Source organism: Eurosta solidaginis, chromosome 1, assembly GCF_040869045.1.
Source record: "Eurosta solidaginis isolate ZX-2024a chromosome 1, ASM4086904v1, whole genome shotgun sequence".
In the NCBI taxonomy this organism is placed as follows: domain Eukaryota; kingdom Metazoa; phylum Arthropoda; class Insecta; order Diptera; family Tephritidae; genus Eurosta; species Eurosta solidaginis.
This window is the reverse complement of record NC_090319.1, coordinates 358359186-358382942: the sequence shown is the minus strand read 5'-3', so window position 1 is coordinate 358382942 and position 23757 is coordinate 358359186. Positions and strand designations below refer to the sequence as shown.

Genomic DNA, 23757 nt, shown 5'->3' with positions numbered 1-23757 from the left:
AAAATAAGGATGACCGTCCAAGGTTAAGCATTCATAGGGACAGAAAAAGCGACTTTGTTTTATACTATGTAGTGATGTACATCCATACATACCTATAAACCTACTCCCGAAGTTAAATAACGCAGTGAATGCTATATATGTACGTATGCATGTGTCGCATCATCCTCACTCAAAAGCAATTAGCGCGCACAGTTAACAGCGAACAATCACACAAACACATTTTTTGGTAAAAATGCTACTTTTGTTTGAACAATTTGGCTGATATAAGATAGATATCAAATAAAGGTAAATATTTCAAAGTTTTACTGAAAAGTAGAATTTTTTAAATCCATCCATCCATTTATGAGTTATAGCTGTGTAAACAAAAATTTTATGATTTTTTACTACATTTTGGCAATTTGCGACGCCCCTATAATATATATCTTCAAATTATATTAACTGTACCATCTCACGTAATTAAGCTTTCAAACGCAAAAAACCGTTTTAAAATCGGAGCATTCTGTGTGTGGGGTTATGTGCATACATGGCGTTTAGCGACTTTATTTTATAAGATTTATAGACTATAGAATTATAGAATAGATTCTTAGTATAAAGCTTTGTCTACTTAGTAAAGCGAATGATAATTGTGAACTTCAAAAAAAAATTTTAAATTCCATTGAACGTGCATAGTTGCCTATAAAAAATTGTATGGTATTATCTTGGCTTCAATAATCTAAAAATATTCGCTTAATGTGAACAAATAATTAATTATGTATTAAATAAACTAAATAAAAGCTACGTTATTCACAAAATATGATATTTATATGAGCAAATATTTCCTATTTTGATGAACTGATGAATTACAGACCATCCTTCAGTGTCTAGATTTTGTTGCGCAGTAGATTAAGGCTAGTGATAATGGAATTTATAATTAAAACTGCAATAAAAACAAATTTTACGTGATCATATGTTGCATACCGAAATATACATACATACTTTAGATTACTCTGCTTATTAAGGCAAAAGCTTTTTATTTTATAATCTTAAAAATTATGCAAAATTTAATTACCGCTTTGTCGAGCGTGTAAATGGCGTTCAAGCGTTATTCTTGACATAGTAAATTTGTTTACGAACATTTTGAAAAGCAGACATGTAGCTAATATTTCCAAATTAAAAAATTAAAAACAAAAAAATTAAAAATTACCAATAAAACTTTTCAAAGTGCGCATAGCTTCATAGGAACATATATAACAATAAATATGTATAATAAGTGCGACCTCGCTCCACCCGCAATTTCAATTCCTCATGTGCTGCTGCATTCAATGCGTCGCATTTATCTTTAGAAAAGTAGCCGTGATAAAATATGCTTAATTTAGTCTCATTCATTTATTCATTCAATATTGCTCAACCGCACAAGTGAGTTAGGCCGATTTCAGCGAGGGCGCAACTTTTTGAATTTTTGTGATAACATATTTCGATTAATAAGAAACATTAAGGCCCGGTTTTTCTGTAGTTGGTTAAAATTGAACTTACTTTGCTTAAACACTGGTCAAATTTAAACTACAGGGCAGCTTTTCAGTCATATTTTAAGGGTGCATTTGAAGTAGGCTTTTTTGTACGACAACATAGGATTTTTATTATAAAGATTGTTTGTTTGCTTCATAAAAAAGATCAATTTTTGCTGAGAGGGCTATGATTCTCAAGTTGAAACACTGTTTCGAAACAACGCTTGAGATGTTAGAATTACGCTCGTTATCAACATGAGTTCTAATGGTACTCAAGCCCAAATGCGTGTTTTGCATATTCGACGCCATTGCGTACGAACGCAAATAACTGATGGGCTAGCAAGAGTTTAACCCTGCACGATCGGCCGATTAAGCGCAACTTAAACTTCAGTTAAAGTAGACTGAAAAACTGCAAACTTAGTTTAAGCGTACTTTAACTTACAAACAGAGTTGAACTTCTGCTGAAAATTAACTCTGCGTGATCTTGCTTCTATTAACTGATAATTGTTTTGTCATCATAGGGTTAGCTTTTGAGCTAGTAAAAACACAAATAGATTCTTATGCAATTATTCAAACGACAATTGATTCTATATACTACCTAAATTTCGAAAATGTATAAACTTGTTCGTTCTTGTTTATTTGCATATTACCTCCATCCAAGCACTTATGATTCCAATAAAAATCCATTGCATTAAAATTACAACTAAATACTAATGAAAAGATGATACAAAATTTTAAGGACTACCTTTATATAAATGGACCAAAAAATAGAAGGCAATTTTCCTTTAATAACCTTGTTGAATTTTGACTCAAAAACTTTATCAATATCCCTTGTAAAAGAATTTTGGGATTTAAAACTATAAAGGTGGAGCGCAATCTTTCAAGTTAATACAAACCATGTACTTTGGATTAACTAATTGATTATTTAAAATTTAAACACGCGCTACTTTATAATTTTAAATCCATTCTTTTTACAAGAGCTATTGTTAAAGTTTTTTAGTCAAAATTCAACAAGACTATGTCTGTCTTAAAAGAAAAATTGCCCTCTATTTTTTGGTCCATTTATATAAAGGTAGTCCTCAAAATTTTTTGATCATCTTTTTATTTTAAATTTTTTAGTACTGCCTACAAAAAGGCAATTGCAACTTTGATTAGTAATTTAAGTAATTCCTAAGTGAAAATTCTTATCTTTATTTATTTGTTCAAAATAGCAAGATTTAAGAGAATTAGTGCATTTTTGCTGACAACACAGGCGAAAACAAGAGAATTCCAGCTCGTTTGTCAGCTACTTAATTTGCACAGCTGAAAATCATGGTGAAAGTCGCGTACGCCTAAAAGTATGGACGTGCATTGAGTTGGGCCTTCAACGTGGTGGAATTCTACAACGCTTGCAACACTCAGGAGGCTACCCATGAAGGTATGGCCTAATCTTCTAAATAGGTCGACTTGTGCGTTACGTGGCTCACATTTTTTGATCAAACATTGCACTATCACCTAGTTTTAAACTATATTTCAAGTTTCAAGTCTATAGATATCCAGGAAGTTAGTTAAAAATAGATTAAAACTAGTTTTCTCAATATCTCCATCCATGCGCCACCTAGCGAATTTTGTTTGATAAAATATTGCATTTTCACCAGGTTCAGACTTAAGGCCCAAGTTTCATGTCTCTAGCTCATCGGGAACTTACTCGAAAATTGATCGCAAGATTCCCCCCTTTTTAAAGGATTTGCAGTTATCTCGACTAGCGCGCCACCTAGCGAAACTTTGTTTTCCATAAGTTGTATTGTCACCAGGCCTCTAAGTGCCAAGTTTCAAGTCTCTAGGTAACCGGGAAGTTGGTTAAAAATGGATTGAAAGATACCCAAATAAAAATTAATTTTCTTAATATCTCGATCTAAGTGCCAAGTTTCAAGTCTCTAGGTAACCGGGAAGTTAGTTAAAAATGGATTGAAAGATACCCAAATAAAAATTCATTTTCTTAATATCTCGATCCATGCGCCGCGTTTCGAAATTTTTTTGATCAAATATTGCATTGTCACCGGGTTCTGACTTACGGCTCAAGCTTCGTATTTCCAGCTCTCCGGGAAGTTACTCAAAAATCGATTGCAAGATTCCCCCCATTTTTCAAGGATTTGTAGTTATCTCACTTAGCGCACCCCATAGCGGAAGTTTGTTTTCTGTTAATTGTATTGTCACCAAGCCTCGAACTAGGCGCCAAGTTTCAAGCCTCTAAGTCAACGGGAAGTTGGTTAAAAATGGATTGAAACATTCCCAAATCAAAATTAATTTTCTTAATATCTCGATCCATGCGCCACCTAGCGAATTTTTTTTGATCAAATATTGCATTGTCAGCGGGTTCTGACCCACGGCCCAAGTTTGAAGTCTCTAGCTCACCGGGAAGTTACTTAAAAATCGATCGCAAGATTTCCTGCGTTTTTTCAGAGATTTTCGGGGATTCTCGTTTATCTCGATTCGTCTGTCACCTGGCGGCATTTTGTTTTCCACGAATTGTAGTGCCATCGACTCGCAAACTATGTGCTAAGTTTCAAGTCTCTGGATCACCGAGAAGTTAGTTAAACGTCGATCGCAAAAGTCTGGCTCAACGGGAAGTTACCGAAAAAGACTTCCGTTGGTAAAAAATTCTGATGGAAATGAGGGGACAAACATGAAAGGGACTTAATATAAAGGTAAGTAAAAAATAAAATTATAAAAAAGATAACAAAAAATATGTTTCATTGCCAATTCGTTTGTGGTTGTTCGCTGTTTTGGCCATAAGATGTTACAACACAATTGACAAGCAAGCCAAAACAAAATGCTAAAACATATAAACAAAATACTGTATTAACCGTACCTTTTGAATTACTGGTTATTTTTCATTCTTTGTTAGAAGGCGATCGTTAATAAATAAATAATACTTAGAAGTAACTAGAGGAAGGTAAACAACCATTTAGCCATACCAAATAAGAGAACGCATAGTGATTAGGCTTACAACCAATTGCACCCACACGTGCCAACATAAAAATATGTATATCTGCTGGTATGTTTGAACTAAATACTCAGGACTGGACTTAGAAGTTTTAAAACTTTGGCAATTTATTGATTTTTGTTGACCACCTATTGTTAATGGTTTTTACAAATTTTAAATAATTTATCACACTCTGCAGCACTCTGCCAGTATTTTCTGAGTTTTTCGAAGTAAGTCTCCAAAACATAGTTGTCAGAACAATGAACTTATTCATATGTTGTTGTGGATGTAGAGATAAAGACACCCGAAGGTTTTGTGGAATGTAATCGATGCTGATCGTCCTTTGCCGAGTATAGATCCGGTACTTTCCGGTAACGAGCACCATTAGGGTAGAAGCCCTAACAATTTGTGAACAATTTAAAACGACCACATTGAACCCTCTAGGTCGACATTTTCGCGAAGCACTGTTATAAAAATTCTAACTATGCAAGAAACGTTTCTTCTTACATATTTTCTCTCCTATTCTTTTGTTAAAATGAGTTTTCAATTGTGAAAAACGTTTGATAAGAACTAAAAGTAGAACTCGTGATATTCGATTAATCGAATACTCTAATATTCGAATTATGCTCTGCTACTGCTCCGGCTCTGAATATGCAGAGTATAGAGTAGGTAGTGCCTTGCTTGGTCATTTCGGTTACTTATGGAAGTTTTTCGTGACTATTTCGTTGCAATTTCCGGACGGACGTAGGCAATATTCGGAGCCATATCGAGATAGTTGTATGGACTGTCTCGGGAGGAGTTCGTGTACACATCACTGTGTCTTCGGCACTATTTCGGAAATGTTTTGGTATAATTTTGGAGCTCTTTCAGGATAATTTGGGACTATTTCATGGTTCTTCCGGAGTAATTTCGAGGTCAGTTTGTGGTAATTTCCTGAAGATCTTAGGGACTATTTCGGGGTTATCTAGAGTTCACTAGGGGATATCTTATGAGAAATGTAGGGATGGTTCTGCAGATTATTTTGGTGCAATTTCGGAATCGTTTCGGGTCTATTTCGGGATCACCTTAGTACTATTTCGTGGCTCCCCAGGGTATTCTAGAGATGACTACGGGGTAATTTTTGGATTTGGTGATAATTTTGGAGTAAATCTCTCTTTTGGAGTATTTCAAAATATTTTCCAAAAACGTCCTATTTCAGGACTCTTTTCAAAATCGCTTTCGCCCTATCATAGATTTTTTTATTTGTTTCTAACGTCAAAAAATATTGCACATATATTGAGATAGGGCATCCTTTAAACAAATTCGGAATTAGAGCGTTCATCGAAAGTTTTCTGAGACGTTTTCAAAACGACAGCTGATATGGAGTGATATTTTAGCAGCCGTTATGTTTTGAAGGATGACTTTAATAAATTGAGGAATAACTTTTTTTACTTGCGGTCAGCCAAAGTTGGGTTGATCCAATGCCCAGAAAAAAAATTTATTTTGCTGAAAAGTTTTATTAAACCACTTAATTTTTGGTTTCTAAATTGTCAAACGCACAAAATAAATATAGTATTGGCTAAGTGAAAGTGAAGACAAGTACTTTGCAGCAATGCATAATAACGGTTATGAAAGAAAAAGCTATGCTTAATAGAAGTGCATGCGCACCCAAATGTGAACTGTGGCCCTACTGATTCAACGACTAATGCAGCCCTGGAATTAACACCATCAAGCGAAAAAAAAGCGCACAATATTGCAGATGAGCAATCGATTCACTTTGATGCGATTCATTTTGCTTTGATTCGCAATCGCGCTGTCGAATTCATTTTAGGTTTCAATGTCACGCTTGCGCAAAACTGCGTGCCATATTGTGTTGACGTTGTTGTTGTCACTGTTGTTCGGTATTGATTGCGTTTGATAAAATATTTCATTTTTGTTTCTTTTACAATTTAATATCATTACAAGAAACCACTATAATAACACAATGACACAGCAAATAAATCGTTAATTGAATTAGGCTGTCACTTTGACGCTTGCGCGAAGGCTGAAAGGGTATGAAAAAGCGAGAGGAAGTGAGTAAAAATATGTGCATAATAAATATAATTAAAATCATACACGCGGCTACAGGCGCACACAAGGGCTCGTGACCCTTGTCAGCTATTTTGACTGAACTTTTGGTGCTGGTAGTGTTTTTTTTTTTTTTTGATTATTCCAAAAATTATAGACATTTTGACATTGGAATTATTCAAGGTAATTTTATGTAATAGTTGGCTACAGTGCAATTCAATTTAACAACATTCATGCCTTTTGATAATAAAAGTGCTTAAAGTTTTTTGCATCAGCCATTCTTAAAAACTGTTTTCGTACTTTTAATACGCAACTAGCAGGTGAAGGTTAATTTTGTTAACCCTTGAGTTGAATTTACACTTATCGTTCTTATGTTCTCAAAGTGGTCTCGAAGTATACTCGGTTTCACCTAGCAAAGCTAGAAAGTGTTCTATAAAAAACCGCAGTCATATACAAACGTATATACATTTATAATTAAAAAAAAATATTAGCAATTTCGTCCAATATCAATATAATTGGCCAGAGGAGTTTCGAAGGTCAGAAAAATATTTAAATTATTTAAATGTATTTAAATAAAAAAATTTCTACTTTTTAAGTTTCTGTAGCCTTACTGTGCAAAAATGTGTCCAGCTTGTGTAAAAGATTAAAATTTTCATATTTGATTATACAAATAACTAAAACAAGTAAGGAAAGCTAAATTCGGGTGTAACCGAACATTACATACTCAGCTGAGAGCTTTGGAGACAAAATAAGGGAAAATCACCATGTAGAAAAATGAACCTAGGGTAACCCTAGGTATTAAAGAGTATTTTAAAAGGGAGTGGGCCATAGTTCTATAGGTGGGAGCATTTTCGAGATATCGCCATAAAAGTGGATCAGGGGTGACTCTAGAATGTGTTTGTACGACATGGGTAACAAATTAAAGGTATTAACGAGGGTTTTAAAAGGGAGTGGCCCTTAGTTGTATGTGTGAAGGCGTTTTCGAGATATCGACCAAAGGGCTTTTGATTTCGCCCTGCAGAACTTTTTCATTTTATTCTACTTAATATGGAAGGTGTCACCCCCACTTTGCAAAGTTTTTTCTAAAGTTATATTTTGCGTCAATAAACCAATCCAATTACAATGTTTCATCCATTTTTTCATATTTGGTATAGAATTATGGCATTTTTTTCATTTTTCGTAATTTTCGATATCGAAAAAGTGGGCCATTTTTAATACCAATATAAAGTGCGTTCAGATAAGTACGTGAACTAAGTTTAGGAAAGATATATCGATTTTTGCTCAAGTTATCGTGTTAATGGCCGAGCGGAAGGACAGGCGGTCGACTGTGTATATAAACCGGGCGTGGGTTCAGCCGATTTCGCCCGTTTTCACAGAAAACAGTTATCGCCATAGAAGCTATGCCCTTACCAAATTTCACAAGGAGTGCTAAATTTTTGTTCGCCTTAAGGTATTAAAAGTATCTAGACAAATTAAATGAAAAAGGTCGGAACCACGCCCATTTTGAAATTTTCTTTTATTTTTGTATTTTGTTGCACCATATCATTACTGAAGTTGAATGTTGACATAATTTACTTATATACTGTAAAGATATTAAATTTTTTGTTAAAATTTGACTTAGAATTTTATTTTTTTTAAATGGTCGTGTTCATCATCCGATTTTGCCAATTTTTATAGTAATAGCAGCAACGTTCCTGCCAAATTGCATCTTGATATCTTCAACGACTGGCAAATTACAGCTTGTAAAACTTTTAAATTACCTTCTTTTAAAAGTGGGCGGTGCCACGCCCATTGTCCAAAATTTTACTAATTTTCTATTCTACGCCATAAAGTCAACCCACCTACCACGTTTCATCGCTTTATCCGCCTTTGGTAATGAATTATCGCAGTTTTTCTGTCTTTCGAAATTTTCTATCGAAAAAGTGGGTGTGGTTATAGTCCGAGTTCGTTCATTTTAAAAAGCGATCTGAGATGAATGCACAGGAATTTACATGCCCAATTTTATTAAGATACCTCAAAATTGACTCAAGTTATCGTGTTTACGGACAGACGGACGGACGGACGAACGGAGCAACATGGCTAAATGAATTTCTTTTTTCGCCCAGATAATTTCGATATACAGAAGTCTATATCTATCTCGATTAGTTTATGCCGTTACGGGGTACCGTTATGCGAAGAAAATTAAAATACTCTGTGAGCTCTGCTCAGCTGAGTATAAAAAGTAAGAATGTCTAATTTCGGGTGAAACCGAACATTACATACCCAGCTGAGCACTTTAGCTCAACCATATCACTATTAAGGTAGAATATCTGTCAAATGTAGTTAAATAGTATAGAGTTATTGCAAAAATTGTTAAGATTAGACCTTTAGGAAATGTGGGAGTGGTATTTAACCGATTTTGATTATCTTCACTCAATTTAAATAATTTGTAAAAATATGGTCTCTGCCAAATTTCAATGTAACATCTTTAACGGCTTTTGATTTACGGCTTGTTAAACTTCCAAATTTTCTTCTTCTAAGTGTAGGTGGTGCCACACCAATATTTCAAAATTTGTGCTTTGCGTCATAAAACTAATCCACCACCAAATTTCATTCGCTTAGCGGGATTCGGTTTTGAATTATCTAATTTTTTCCATTTTTCAAATTTTCGACATCGAAAAACTGGTCGTGGTTATCATCCGATTTCGCTCATTTTCAATACCAATATTTTCTGGGTGCAGATAAGCCCGTATACCGAATTTGGTGAATATATCTCAATATTTGCTCAAGTGTTAACGGACGGAGGGACATACGGACGGATGGACATGGCTTAATAAATTTTTTTTCGAAACTCATGACTTTGTTATATGGAAGTCTATATCTATCTCGATTCCTTTATACCAGTACAACCAACCGTTATCCAATCAAAGTCATCATGTGTACAAATACGGCTGGGTATAAAAAAAAAATGATAAGTAAGTATATTTTAGCACACGTACAATTATACAAAATTTAGCTTATCAACAAAAGAAATCTTGTCATTGCTTTTGAACACTTAAAACTAACTAAAATTTGAGATAATAAAAAATTAGATTTTTGAGTAAAAAGTGAATAAATCACCGATTAATGTGTACGAAACTACACTAAGAAAAATGCCTTGGTTGCAGTATAAAGCTCATTATTGTTGTCGACAACTAATTATTTACAACTAAAGGGCGTCAGGAATCTTTGGGCCACCATAATGATATAAACTAACGTAGTGCTATTCATCCCATGAGCACGATTCTTATAGGACTAGTAATTAATGGTGTTATCGAGTAGTACTCTCTAGATGCACCATATTCAATAAATGTAAGTATGAAGCACATTACTCAGAATGTGACTCTTCGTCACGTATAGTCGGTCTTGGGCTACAAAATATAATGAATAAAACAGGCAAGACATAGTTGCTCGGAGAAGAAGGGAAACCAGGTTCTAAGTGAGGCAAAAAGCTCGCCGCTCAAATTAGCCGCCGAAACGAGCAGGCTCCAAGGTGCGAGGACTAAGCTGTGCACTATGGTAATGCAAGCACTAACGAGTCGACGTTTTGGGACGACGCCGGTGTATGCAAGGCAAGATATTCCCATCAAAGACACTCAACCAATTTATGTTGTCAACTCGATATCACTATTGAAAACAAGTCTATGGAAGGATGGATATTACGTACAACTTGTTAAAATGTTATATTGTTTATACAGCAGCGAAAACAAAAATAGAAGTGGCAATTTCTACCGAATTTCGTCAATAAAACTCTTTTTTTTTTTTATTTTCGATAATTTAAGGAAACATTTTTATGGATTTTGTAACTGAAACTGTGCACCTCTCTCGAATTTTCGATGAGATTTACGCAAATTTCGATCATTTTGTTTGAAGTTTTCGGAATTTTTTGAGTTTACATTTTGTAGCCCAATTAAATTTATTCCAACGAAGTACGAATGATAGGTCTCTCAAAACTCGTACTGACTTTTGGCATATTTATTCCATAGGATGCTTCAGATTTTTTTCGACATAAGAAAAAAATGCATACTTTGTATGGAAGAAAATCTAAACCACCCTTCGGAAAAAACATGCCAAAAGTCAGTGCTTATTTCATCTGCCAAATTTCATCATGATATCTTCAACGACTGCCAAATTACAGCTTGCAAAATTTTAAATTACCTTCTTTTAAAAGTGGACGGTTCCACACCCATTGTCCAAAATTTTACTAATTTGCTATTCTGCGTCATAAGTTCAACTCACCTACCAAATTTCATCGCTTTATCTGTCTTTGGTAATGAATTATTGCACTTTTTCGGTTTTTCGAAATTTTCGATATCGAAAAAGTGGGCGTGGTTATAGTCCGATATTGTTTATTTTAAATAGCGATCTGAGATGAGTGCTCGGGAACCCACATACCCAATTTCATCAAGATACCCCAAAATTTACTCAAGTTATCGTGTTAACGGACGGACGGACGGACGGACATCGCTCAATCAAATTTTTTTTTCGATCCTGATGATTTTGCTATATGGAAGTATATATCTATCTCGATTCCTTTATATCTGTACAACCAACCGTTATCCAATCAAACTTAATATACTCTGTGAGCTCTGCTCAACTGAGTATAAAAACTAAAAACACGCAAATATGGTGCCGTTTTGGTATCTACAATCCACTTAGATATTTGATGTTGATAGCACCGTAACATAGAGGTTCGTGTCCGCGCTACTAAGCATAAATCGTTTTGTAGCGAGTTATTTAACCACTAACGCGAGTCTTCAATAATTGCCGCTAGATTGGTCTAACTCTCCTTTGAGCGCCTAGCCTATAGAGTTACAAACAAGCACACACACAAGTGAAGCGAATATAAGCGTGTTGAAAAAAATTTAAAAAGGTTTAATAAACATTTGAAAACTTTGTGTTGACTTGCTATTGATCTCTTGGCCCCGATCACTTATATCGTATTGATACAATCAGCACATTGATTGAAGCAGATATAAGAGACAGAGAGCTCATAACATTAGTGTACATTAGGGTGGCCGTATTGATCTGGCAAAATATTCTCAATACATCTAAGAAAAGTTTTAATAAAAGCCATTACTTGGAAATATGCTCCATCCGAGGTCTCAGGAGTTGCTTTATAACATTAGTTCTTTTCATCGTAGATCGAAACATTTAAAATAAAGTGGGCTAGCGGATGTCTTTGTTCCAAGTATATATTCTCCTATTTTGCTATTAAAAACTATCGAGAAAGGAAAAAAGAAACCATATAAGAAAGCATAAGTTCGATTAAATCGAACATAATACATACAGACATGAGCTTTAGATTGAAATGTAAGAAAAAATGTGACAAATATTATACATTAATTTGCGTTTTCTTCTTCGTCCCATCCATTAGTTGAGGTTGCTCACAAATTATAATCGAAATTCACTTATGCAAGTCAAAGAACGCTGAATGTTTATACTGGGTTGGACCTTAGAAACATTGGTGTTAGAGGCGATAGTTCCTGATTATAATTAAGAAGATGGTTTTTGTCATATGGAGGCATGCAGGAGATACGTCGCGATTGATTGTGCTTAATTAAAAACTTAGCTTTTTACAATATTCAGATCACCGTGACGTATGACTTTCTTTTTTTACTTCGGGAAATGTGTACTGAACTCTAAGAACGGAGTTTTCCAGGAATAAGCAGGCATAAGAATTTATTGGCGGCGTGTGAAAGAGGCTAGAGGGCCTGCGGCTGAGTTTTCTAATGCCGAATCCCTTTATAGTGGTAACAGAGATTTTTCATGCAAAAAAAAAAAACAACAACACAGAAATCATTGAAACAATTGCCCTATCTTCTATTCTAACTTTTATTTCCATTCACTCATCCTCTCCATTTAATTTTTTTCTGGTCATCCACTTTCTCCTTTTTAATCTTTTTACCTCCCTACATTCTAACACGTTCATGCTTCTTCCACCCTTTACCTTCCACTTCCCATAGTCTTTCTCTGCGTATTGCTCTAAATCTTTCTTTTCAACTAAATTTCGCTTGCCAGTTTCCTGTACCTCGTCTACTCTTTCTTTCCACTCCCTTCCCTCACCAATTTTTTTGCTTTTTATTTGGTATCTGTATTTCGCTACCATATTTCGCTTTCTCATTTTTTTTTTTATATAATCCCATACCCTATGCATTTTCCTGCTTATTTGTATTTTTCTTCCCACTTCCTTTTATAAATTTTTTTCGTTTCCATCTCCTTTTCTTAGTCCATCACCACCTCTGTATATCAATGCCTCTGTCGCTACCTCTTCTCTCCCAACCCTTCCCTCTTTACTTCGTTTTTGCCTGCATTTCCGCTGCCTCTTCCACCCCCTCTTCCCCTTTTTAGCCCCCCTTGTCGGCTTCTTATCTGCCTTTATGTCCAACTTCATGTACATCCATTAAATGTGAGGTAAATTGAAAGGGAGGAGTATTGGGAAAGAAGAAAAGCACGGAGCAGGACTGGAGCCGAACAGCACTTCTACTCATAAATAACTCCTTCGTCCTTCCAATTGTAATTCACCTTTTTCGTCCTCTCCTCATTCCTCTATATCTTCCACCCTTCCTTTACATCTTCCTTTTCTTCCTTTGTGCTCTCCTTGTTACCTAGCAATGGCAACGGTGCTTATCAAAAGAAAGTCAATAATTAACTGTATGCGTCTTACGTTGATTTGAATATACCGCAGTACATAACAAGGGTTCGCCACCTAGATCATATAATGTGAAGAAATAAAAAAGCAATCGAAACCCGACATTGCCAGCGGAGGAGCAATGCCTTAATTCAAAGAGTAATAGCGGATTTAGTTGCCGTTTCTGAATTTCGTAAGCTGTTTAGAAAACATTGTGATTGTGATTTCTGTGATCAGTGCCGTCTGAATTGTTTAGTCTCCCAGTTACGTATAGTTTCCCTGGTTTGTGCTTTTGTGAGTCCAACAAAGAGCTCTGGATCATAGAATGCTGCTATAGTACCCTGCTTTGCTAGGTCCCTGATATCCAAGAACCCACGCTAACCTTGTTTTTGGCTCCCAGGTGATTAAGGATTTCAGTGCAGTCATCCACTAGCTTAGATGTAACTGTGTAGGATCGCAAGGCACGCAGAGCCCCTGGCTGTCCGACATAATAGAGATGCTCTTCGAGGTTGAGCCTCTCCGCAGACATTCTCTACCGCAGACTTCTATTGCATGGATTCTGCCTGAAATATGGTGGGGTAGCATCCAATTGGTAACGATTTTTTGAAGCTCGGCCCATAGATGCCAGCTCCGTTCTTCCGTCATCGAATTTTGATCCATCCGTGAACCAGGTCTCTAAGTCAGTGTCATCGCTTGACCATATGCAGTAGCAGAAAATCAAGCCCGTCCTCTCCTTCTTTTGTTATTATGTTTATACAAAAATTTTATTCCATTATCGAAGTTTTCCCTGTGTTTCTTACTAAGGAAAGTTGTTTTAGAAGTCAATGACAAAACGTTATGCAGCAAGGCACATCAAAACGGGTTTGGTGTCGAAATTCTGTATGTACAAAATTCTAAAAACAAAATTCTGCTTTTTTGAAATTCTGCTTTCTAAAATTCTGCTTTCAAAATTCTGTATTACAAAATTCTGTATTACAAAATTCTGTATTAAAATATAATGTTAACAATATTAAAGAGGTCATGTAATTATTTTGAAAAAGTGCGCCATGCACAGTAATTCTGCGTAGAATACCTTTCTGCATAGGCGGCCTTCGGCCGCGCTTATAAAAAATAACCCTGGGCTACGCCATGCCAAGTCCGGGTGTATGGTATAAGCATGGCTACCGCCACGGTGATGTTCTTCTGCGTAGGCGGCCTTCGGCGGCACTTTAAAAAAATAACCCTTAGCCGATCCAACACCGGTTATGCTATGCCATGATTCCGGAATTTTGACTTCCAGAATTAAACATGCAGAATTTTAGAAAGCAGAATTTTAGAAAGCAGAATTTTAAAAAGCAGAATTTTAAAAAAGTAGAATTTTGTTCAAGCAGAATTTTTTTGCAATTTACAGAATTTTGTCACCCAGAATTTTGCCATACAGAATAATGACACGCTCCCCATCAAAACATTGGCTAGCCGACACTTGTTATAAAAAAAATCTTCCTACCCTTCTTAATGTTTTTTTTTTGTTCTGCCTAATCGCTTAGTCTTATTATTCCTGCACATTTCATGCTTCCTCATGAAATGCAATTAAATTTGCAAATTATTCCTCGCTAACATATAATTAAAGCAAACAAATTTGCCGGCAATCAGAAGCAACATTCCACACATCTGGAAATCATTTCAATTGATTGACCCGAACAAAGTTTGTTAAAAATGCTATCGAATGGCATTTGAGCTTAAATAATTCCTGTACAACAATGTTGCGTGCAAGTATTCTATTGATTTCGAACTTTGTACTACTAGGCCAGTCATACGCCCAGGTGGGTTCAGCATAAAATTACTGTACTCATATTATATTGTTATATAAAAACCAATAAACAAAGTTGTAAGGCGTTTGCTAATGACAAAAATTGCTCTTCTTTACGTTGAAAATTCTAAAAAAAAATATACGAAGTTGGAAAAATGTTGGAAGAAATAGTGCAAAATAAATTACTCAAACAGTGAAAGAGTGAAGAAGTGCGAGAGAGTTACAAAAAGTGGTTTGTGGACTTCAAAACTCATATTGGCTAACACCTGTTCATTCACTTTGAGTAAAAAAAATAAATTTAACTTAAATGGAATCAACTTTGAGTTGATTGACTTAAGCAATGAGTTTACTAGTTTTATTTGTTTATATTTTGTCAAAGTCTATTTCGTTGTAGAAATTGCTCAACTATATGAGAAGCATGTCTGCGCTCAAGTTATTTTAGCAAGTTTCTGTTTTTTTAAAGTGCATTGTTAATATTTAATTGAATTGTGTTATGGAAATTTTACTAGTTGATGTTGGTATAAAATTCAGCTTTGAACTTTTTTTGATGTCAATAAAATTGTTTTCCTTTTTTATGAAGAAGTTCATTGTTTGTTAAACATATTTTTTTCAAAGTAGCTATTGAGCAAGAAATCAAGAATAAAAACAAAATTAAATAAATGAAAAATCGGAAAATTTTAGTGCAGAAATTTCTGCACGAATAGGGTTACCCATTTTTTACATTTAAATAAAAAAAAAAAATAATAATAAATAAATAAATAAAAATAAAAATTAAAGAAAAAAATTTTAAGCACCTCCTTTATATAAATGGACAAAACTGAGCGAAAAATATCTCCTTATATAAAGACATATTCTTGCTAAACTTTAGTTTTTAAATTTTGACATAGAAATAGCAAAAATACTTATGAGAAGTCAAAATATAAAAGTGGAGAGCATATTACTTGCATTGGAAAGTTGGTGGGAAAGCAGATATTATTAGTCAATCAATTGCGCTCCACCTTTATCTTTTTACTTCTCATAAAAATTAAAGTTTAGCAAGAATATGTCTTTATATAAGGACACATTTTTCGCTGAGTTTTATCCATTTATATAAAGGAAGTGCTAAAAATTTTTTTATTTTATTTTTATTTTCTCCTTTTCTTACATTTTCTGGGTTTCTTAACCTATCTGTTAAGTTTTACGCTTGTAGCTCAATGAGAACTTACATAAATATCTATCCCAAAATTCCCTCCGTTCCGTTTGATTTTTCTAAATATCTCAGTCCGCGCGCCCCCTAGCGAAACTTTTTCTATTGTGTCATCGGCTGTCATCGACCTCTGAATTAAGCTCTAAATTTTTAGCCTCTAGCTCGTGGAGAAGTTACTTAAAACCCGGTTTAGAATTTCCAAATTATTATCTAATTTTTTCGATCCGTGGACCACCTACCGGAATTTTTTTCTACTTTTGTTCCTTTGTCACGGTGTCTTAACCTGTCTCTGAGGTTTCATGTTTGTAGCTCAATGATAAGTTACTTTAAAATCCCAAAATTCCCTCCGTTTCGTACGATTTTTCTAAATATCTCATCCCGTGCTCCCCCTAGCGAATCTTTTTGTATCGTGTCATCGGCTGTCATCGACCTCTGAATTTAGGTTGAAATTTCAAGCCTCTAGCTCGTCGAGAAGTTACTGAAAAGCTGGTTTGCAAATTTTCAAATTCTTATGTAATTATTTCGATCCGTGCGCCACCTAACGGATTTTTTCTCGTATTGTTGCATTGTCACGGTGTTCTAACCTATGTGTAAAGTTTCACGTTTGTAGCTCAATGAAAAGTTACTTAAAAATCGATTGCGAGATTTGTATGAAAAGCGGACAAACAATAAAAAAATATTTTAAAATTTGTTTTATATAGCCATCTTGTAAGTTTTTTTAAAATAAATTAAATTGTTTCTATTAATTTGCTAAACAGGTATTGCTAGTCTTAAAGAATTTTATTTTTTTAATTTATGTACCTATGTAAATTTTGTAAAGTTCTTGAAATTTGTCTATTGAAAATTATATTCGAATAATTATGAATCAAATTCACTGCTTTAATTTATGATTCTTTCTCAAATTTTTTTGTTATTATCTTTCTTCGTCTACCACTCCCAACAAAGGCAATACATATATACATACATATCTAGGCAAACATACTGTACGTGTGTATGTCTACAAATTTATTGCTGATCAAAGCACAAAGTCTAAGAAGGTCTTACATGTACCCAAAGTTAAAAAAATATCACAATTTAGCAATGCTCAAGCTTGCTGAGAGTTGTTTTTATATTTGCCAATCTACATACACATATAAACATATTAGGGAGGGCCAAAAAAGTTTAGGTCACGAATGGGCCACAGCAAAACTTGTTGCTCAGTTCAACTGAAATATATTCATCAAGGCTAAGTAGGTATGGTTACAGCCGAAGGTGGCACACTTATGCCGTTTGGTCCATTGAGATAACAATGCATAAACTTATCCCATTTTTTGTGGATATATGTATTAGACTGGTAGGTATGGTTACAGCCGAAGGTGGCACATTTATGCCGTTTGGTCCATTGAGATAACAATGCATGAACTTATCCCATTTTTTGTGGATATATGTATTAGACTGGGTCGATTTATTAACCGATATCGCCCCATCGATTTTTCGTATTAAATTCATATATGTACACAAAATATTTTTGTTTTTCAAAAAACTGTTATCGCTAACGTTTTTAGTGGGCATTTTTGGGTCAGACAGGGTATACATATGAAATTTTTTTCAGTATGTCATGAAAAAAACCTTAAAAATTAAAGTCGAACAAAGTCAGGCTCGAAAATTATTTTTTGGGTATGCCTATCGAAAAATCGATGGCGCGATTTCGTCCATACAAATCGACCCACCCTAATATGTATATTAAAAGGTGAATCAATTTATATGTCTAATGTAGCGCAAGATGCCTTCGATTACGTGTTCCCTTAATATCACAGAAAATGGACCTAAGAAAAGCCGATTAAGATTAATATGGAAACTAGCTCGATAGCTAATGCGAGGCCAACTTTGTCGGGACATAGCACACTTCGGTGCCAGCGCTTCTCTAATATTGGCTTTGTTTTTGCGGATATGAGCCACTCAACTAAATAAATCAGGTCTTTTCAGTTTCCTCATAAGCTCAACAGAAACATAGTTCCCAGGTACAATATATAACCACCCCATCACCATTGAACCGAAAAACCACTTCATTTAGTGACTGTCCGCAGGTAATTGCTACCCAAAATTAAGTATTCCTGCCCTGAAGAGATTTGATCACTGGTTGAAAACGAGCACACAGATCTTAATTCTACCTGAGATACGCTACAAATGTCTTGACAGCCTTAACCCGTTTGCCAGTTTTGCACCTAGAGTATAGATACCATCAGATTCTTGTCGGGTTGGGACTCTGCTAGAGGATTTTTTGACGTCAGTTTTCGGTTCAAGAACGCTGGTATGGCATAATCTGATGTCGCGCCAAAGCAGAACTGAAGTCAGTCTAATTACATTTCAAGTTTCCTGGAGCTTATTTTGCAGCATTATCGGTTGTAGGTTGAGCATACCCTTCTAAGCCTTTGCAGTTGGGGAATGCAATGTCCCTGATGTAAGCATTATGGTTAAGCGATACATTGTGCTCATCCTAGTGACTGTGTTTCTTTTGAAGCGCAGCCACCACGCTGTACATCAAGGGGTAGATGGCAGTCATGTTCTTTCCAGATCTGTTTTCGACATATTTCTTCAAATTTACAGTCCAAAATACTGCCGCGCTATCTAAGCGCCGATGAAAGTTCGAGCCTTGTATGTCTATTTTAATTGTGATGTTTCAAAGGGAATTCCTTCAGAATTAACTTTGACTGCGCTTTCGATAATAAAACAACTACAACAGACCGCTTTCACAGACCTGCAGTAGCTCGCATAGTGCCTGAAGATAATTTGAAAACCTGCGTTTTCTAGTTTCAATAGTAAGATATTCACCATTTTGTTTCATCGTAGAGTAGATAACACACCTCCTTGGATGCATGTCGTGAAGGAGTATCCCAGATATGATACAATAGTTCTTCTCGTTAGAACTTACTCTTTAGGTAGGCAATTGAAAAGAAAAGTCCTCTCTCGGCAAACGAGAATCATGCTTTACAAGTCACTTATCGTACGCGTCCTGCAATATGGTGCAGAAGCATGGACCATGACAACGTTAGATGAAGCGGCTCTGGGAGTGTTCGAGGGAAAAGTCTTCCAAAGATTTATGCACCTCTACGCGTTGGCGATGACGAGTACCGAAGAAGATTTAATGAAGAGCTGTACGAGCTATACGCAGGCAGCAATATAGTCCGGCAATTAAACGCAACGGCTACGCTGCCTAGGCCGTGTTATGCGAATGAAAGATGGCGCTCCGGCTAATAAGGTGTTTCTACCGCAACCAGCCCATGGAACCAGAGGAAGAGGGCGGCCCTCACTCCGCTGGAAGGACCAGGTGGAACACGATTTTAAGGCCAATCAATTAAGTAAAGTGTTCAGAACTATAGAGGTTTTTTGTGGGTTTTGAGGAGAAATAGGCCTAATGTAGACAGGGTTACACGAGCATTACCCGATTTATACCTGTGCATCATGAATTCGGTTAAGCTAGTTTGTAAGATGCTGATACTCAAGTTATTGTTGGAGTGCAATTTTAGGAGCGGGAACAGAATATTTATAACGGTCACAGTGCCATCAAGTGTTAAGTAGCAGTATAAAATTGTGTGCTGTTTCCTTTGCAATATTTCGTTCAATCGGCTTAAGCTAATGGGATGAAATTTCGTATATGGATCGTTTATTCTATTCTTTGACTAAGCCTAGGTGTTGCTGCTATGATCGGCTTTACAAGGTTGCCAGCTTTAACTTATTTTTAGGATCATTTCAGCATAACTTAGTGCCCATTTCAAACCCGTTGTTGCTACCATTTTGATGCAGTGTCTAGATTATGTTCCGGTTCTTTTCGTTTGTGTTTGTAATCGCTTAGATAATATTTCGTATTGATTTGGGTCCTTTACGGGAAAAGTAACAGGTATGACGTTCTAAAAAAATAACAGCTTCTGAAAATGTGCGCTGTTTCTTAAAGTAATCTTTTTTGCAAAGTACCCGGCTTTCAAAGAGTGAGAGGGAAGGACCTTTGCAAATTCAGAGATCTGTATGTTCATACATATATTAGCCAGATTGAGTTACTGATAAACGCACGCCGCACCCATTTAATCGGGGTTTACCCAGCAGTCGACTATCATCAACTCTAATGGAATTCCATTAGCCAGTTGCTAGCTATGCAGAAATATATTATCGAATGCCGGAGATCTGAGGAGATAGCAGGGTTTGATGGCTCATTTGACCTTGTCAAGTGTAATTAAGTGCCCCATATCTGATTTTGTCTTATCACTCATACGTCACTCAGCATTAAACATGATGTTCTTTACCCTTAGCATATCCTTTTCACTAATGCCAAGAGCCAATACATGCTGATAATATTCTAGAAGAAGCTAGCAACAAGTTTTTTCGTAACACATTCAAGAATAACAAACTTCGACTCTTTTTGAACCATCCTAATATGTATGCAGATACACACGAGTATGTAGCAATTGAGTTAAACTTTGCTGAGTTCAGTACATAGTCTCAAATAGTTTGAAAGCGCTTTAATCGTGGAAGTGCTGTTGTCGTGCGAGCTTATGAATTTTTATTTGTCTGACGCTTCAGTACGATTTGGACGGTTAAGCGAAACGCAAGTGAAGCTGTGAAATCGCTGTTGACGTCGGTATAACAAACGAGTTTTTAAGCGAGTTCGGTTGGAATAACGCTTGTTTAACTTTGAAAGTGCCAGTATTTTTTTAAAATTAAGTGACTAAAACTTTTAAAAATTTGCCGAAAAAACATTTTCAGGACAGTTGAATATTACCAAAATTTATTGCAAAAAAAGAAAAAAAAAAGTATTACATGGGTTAAACGAAAAAAAAAAAAAAATCTGAATGAAATAAAAAAATATGTATTATAAATAAATTTTTCCAATAACCGAAAACACAATTGCAAGATTTTTTTTTTAACTTTTACCGACTCCAAAAAATGGTAACCTTAAAAAATTCGATTTAACGCATATTTTAGCACAAAAAAAAATTTTTAAATTTGCATAAAAAAGCATGAATAAATTTCAAATAAACGGCGTGAAAAAAACAAACCTCTGCAATTAGAACGAGAGTGTTACTTAACTACAACATATTTACACACATACATATCAAATTTGAGTACGCTTTAGAGAAACGAGTTTGTGTCCGCAGTCTTTCGTTTGTGAAGTTTGTGCTTTTAGCTGCTTCGGTTGTATATCAGCAAAGAATATAAAAACCGCAAAATACGTTATATGATAATAAACACAAAATACAAAATTTACAAATATATATAACAAAACGCGTTTTGGAGATTTTTGCATAGTTTTTGGCAAATACAAACACAATAAAAAGATCGCACCATCAAGCGAACAGTAGCAGGTGGTTTTTAGGTGAAAAAAGTAGAAAAAAACGTGTTTAGCAACTACTTTTCTAGAATTAGATACATAGATGTTTAAGGCGCAACATATTGTGGGGATTTTATATAAAACAACCAAAACAACAACCCGAGTTTTGTGAACATTTAATGTTTACATAACTTACAATAATTAAAGGAACAAAGCATAAACAAAGTAAGTGTAAATTAATGAAATTGATTTCTTAAAATTGGCGATTGTCGTAAAAAGCACGAAACAAGTTTTAATTAATAATATACACGAGCGTGAAAGAGTGATAAAATATAAAATATTTTATTCTTGTCATAAAAAGATAATCCTGCGCACGCACGCCACCGGCATCGATTAACATCTAACAGGTTTAGAATTTTCTCTCTCAGAAAATATTCACTTGCCTTCAGAAATATTATCTGAATCAGGCGCGGATCTACGGGGCGGTGGAAAAGGGGGACCCCCCCATCAAAAGGTCGTGAAATTTTATTTTTCAAATACTTTACAGAACAAAAATGAAATATCCAAAGAAAACAAATATTCAAATGTTCAATACTTAATTTTGGCATTTCACTATGCCCGGCAATTTATACATGAATACCGCTTTTATAAAAATAATAAAAAATTTATGAAACTTTTTGATACCATTTCCCCCCACAGCCAAGCTCACGGTCTGCTACTGATTTGAATTCCGCAAAAGTAATAAAAATCCAAACCTGGTTCCATAGGTATTAGCAAATAATAATTTAACCAATTAGCACAAATAATTTTGTTTTTTAACAGTGGCGAGCAGAAAAATACCAGTAGTTGTTTTATAAAATTTCGTCAGTTAAATTCTTCTTTTATTCATATTAGGTATTTGAAAAAAAAAAAAAGAATCCAATAATTTTGCACCCAAACTATGCAAACCTATTTCGAAAATGTTTCCGAAAAAGTTCGAATACGAAAGTTTCGAACTTTCTATTTGAAGTTCTCCAATGTTTTTTTAGCATGCAGCTTAGTAGCCCAATAAATTTTAGTCTAGCAAAGTATAAGTTAGCAGGACTCTCAAAACTCACATTGATAGTTGACAAATTTTTCCGAAAACTGTTGTAGATTTTCCTCAAGACAAAAAGCGAAACTTTGTTTTATGTGAAAAAAAAAAAAAAATCTGAAACATCTTTCGAAAAAAATTTTCAAAAATAAATGCAGAGACTTGTACTTTGTTGGACCAAAATTGATTGGGCAACAAAATTGCATACCAAAAAAAAAAAAAAAACAAAACAAAACTCAGAAAATTAGTGTTAAGTCATAACACTTATTCACATATCATTAGCTGAAGAGGAGATCATTGTATATGGCTGCGGTTTCGAAACTGATCTTCCTCAGAATAATTTTAAAGAGGATAGTTTCTTAAATCGAAATTCGGTTGAAGAACGCCCCATCTCATAATTTTACTTACAGCAGTAAAGAATCAATAAGAATTTGAAGAGACTCACAATTTGTAGTGTGTAAGACAAAAATTTATCGAACTGCAAAACTTCATATTAAAAAATTCCAAATACTCTAAAAATGATTTTGAGATTGCGTTGCATAAAAAGAATAATCAACTGACGAAATTCGACAACATATTTTTGAAATCGGTTAGCGTAAGTCTAGCCGACCTAATAGAGTAGGACCACAGCCGGAACTGCATTAAGCAGTTGTTTTTTTTCGAAGGCCAGGAACAGAAATTGCCTCATAAGACTTTCACTAAGCTCCTTTGCAGAGAGCAATTTCGTTGTTCTAGCAGTGCTTCGCCCAATCCAATAGGTGCGACCACTCACAAATTGTCATAAATATCCTCTAACCGGAGTCCAAGGAAGCTTGCAGTTTCAATAGGAGAGAGAGAGAGAGAGAGAGGGGTGTCAGAGGTGTTGGTCCCACATTGTAATTGAAAAGATGGTTGGTGTCGTGTAAAAGTTTAATCTATTACCGTATCCAGTTCGAAGTTGAGCCAGTGTGGCATGCGAGTTATATTATTATGTTAACTTTTAATTATTGTTGATTTCTTTCTAAATTGTTAAACAACTTTGTCCCAAAAAGATATTTTTTGTATTCAAAGAAAACATCAGAATACATCAGAAATTTTTGTTCTAAGAAATATTCTTGTTGCAATCCATGGCTAAACCATATATATGGTTGGCTCATCTCTACAGCAACAACATACTTTTGTTCAGATTGTCAAAATCTGCGTCTTGGTGTTAAGCGAATGGAGTGAAAACATAAAACTTAGCAGTTTGTGTGTATTGTAAGAAAATGTGGCCAAAGCGTTGGTA

The 23757-nt window shown here is 35.0% G+C and overlaps 1 protein-coding gene across 4 annotated transcripts in view; it reads left to right on the top strand.

Annotated features, from left to right (window-relative positions):
- The window catches only part of snu (snustorr), a 212320-nt gene that overhangs the window by 50676 nt on the left and 137887 nt on the right, over positions 1 to 23757 (top strand). For 2 of the 4 annotated variants that reach the window (XM_067762752.1, XM_067762751.1), the window contains exon 1: positions 20608 to 21646. The exons of the other annotated variants lie outside the window; for them this stretch is intronic. The gene's annotated coding sequence lies outside the window, so the exon portion shown is untranslated. Of the gene's footprint in view, positions 1 to 20607; positions 21647 to 23757 lie in introns of those variants that run through there. 4 annotated transcript variants of the gene reach the window in all.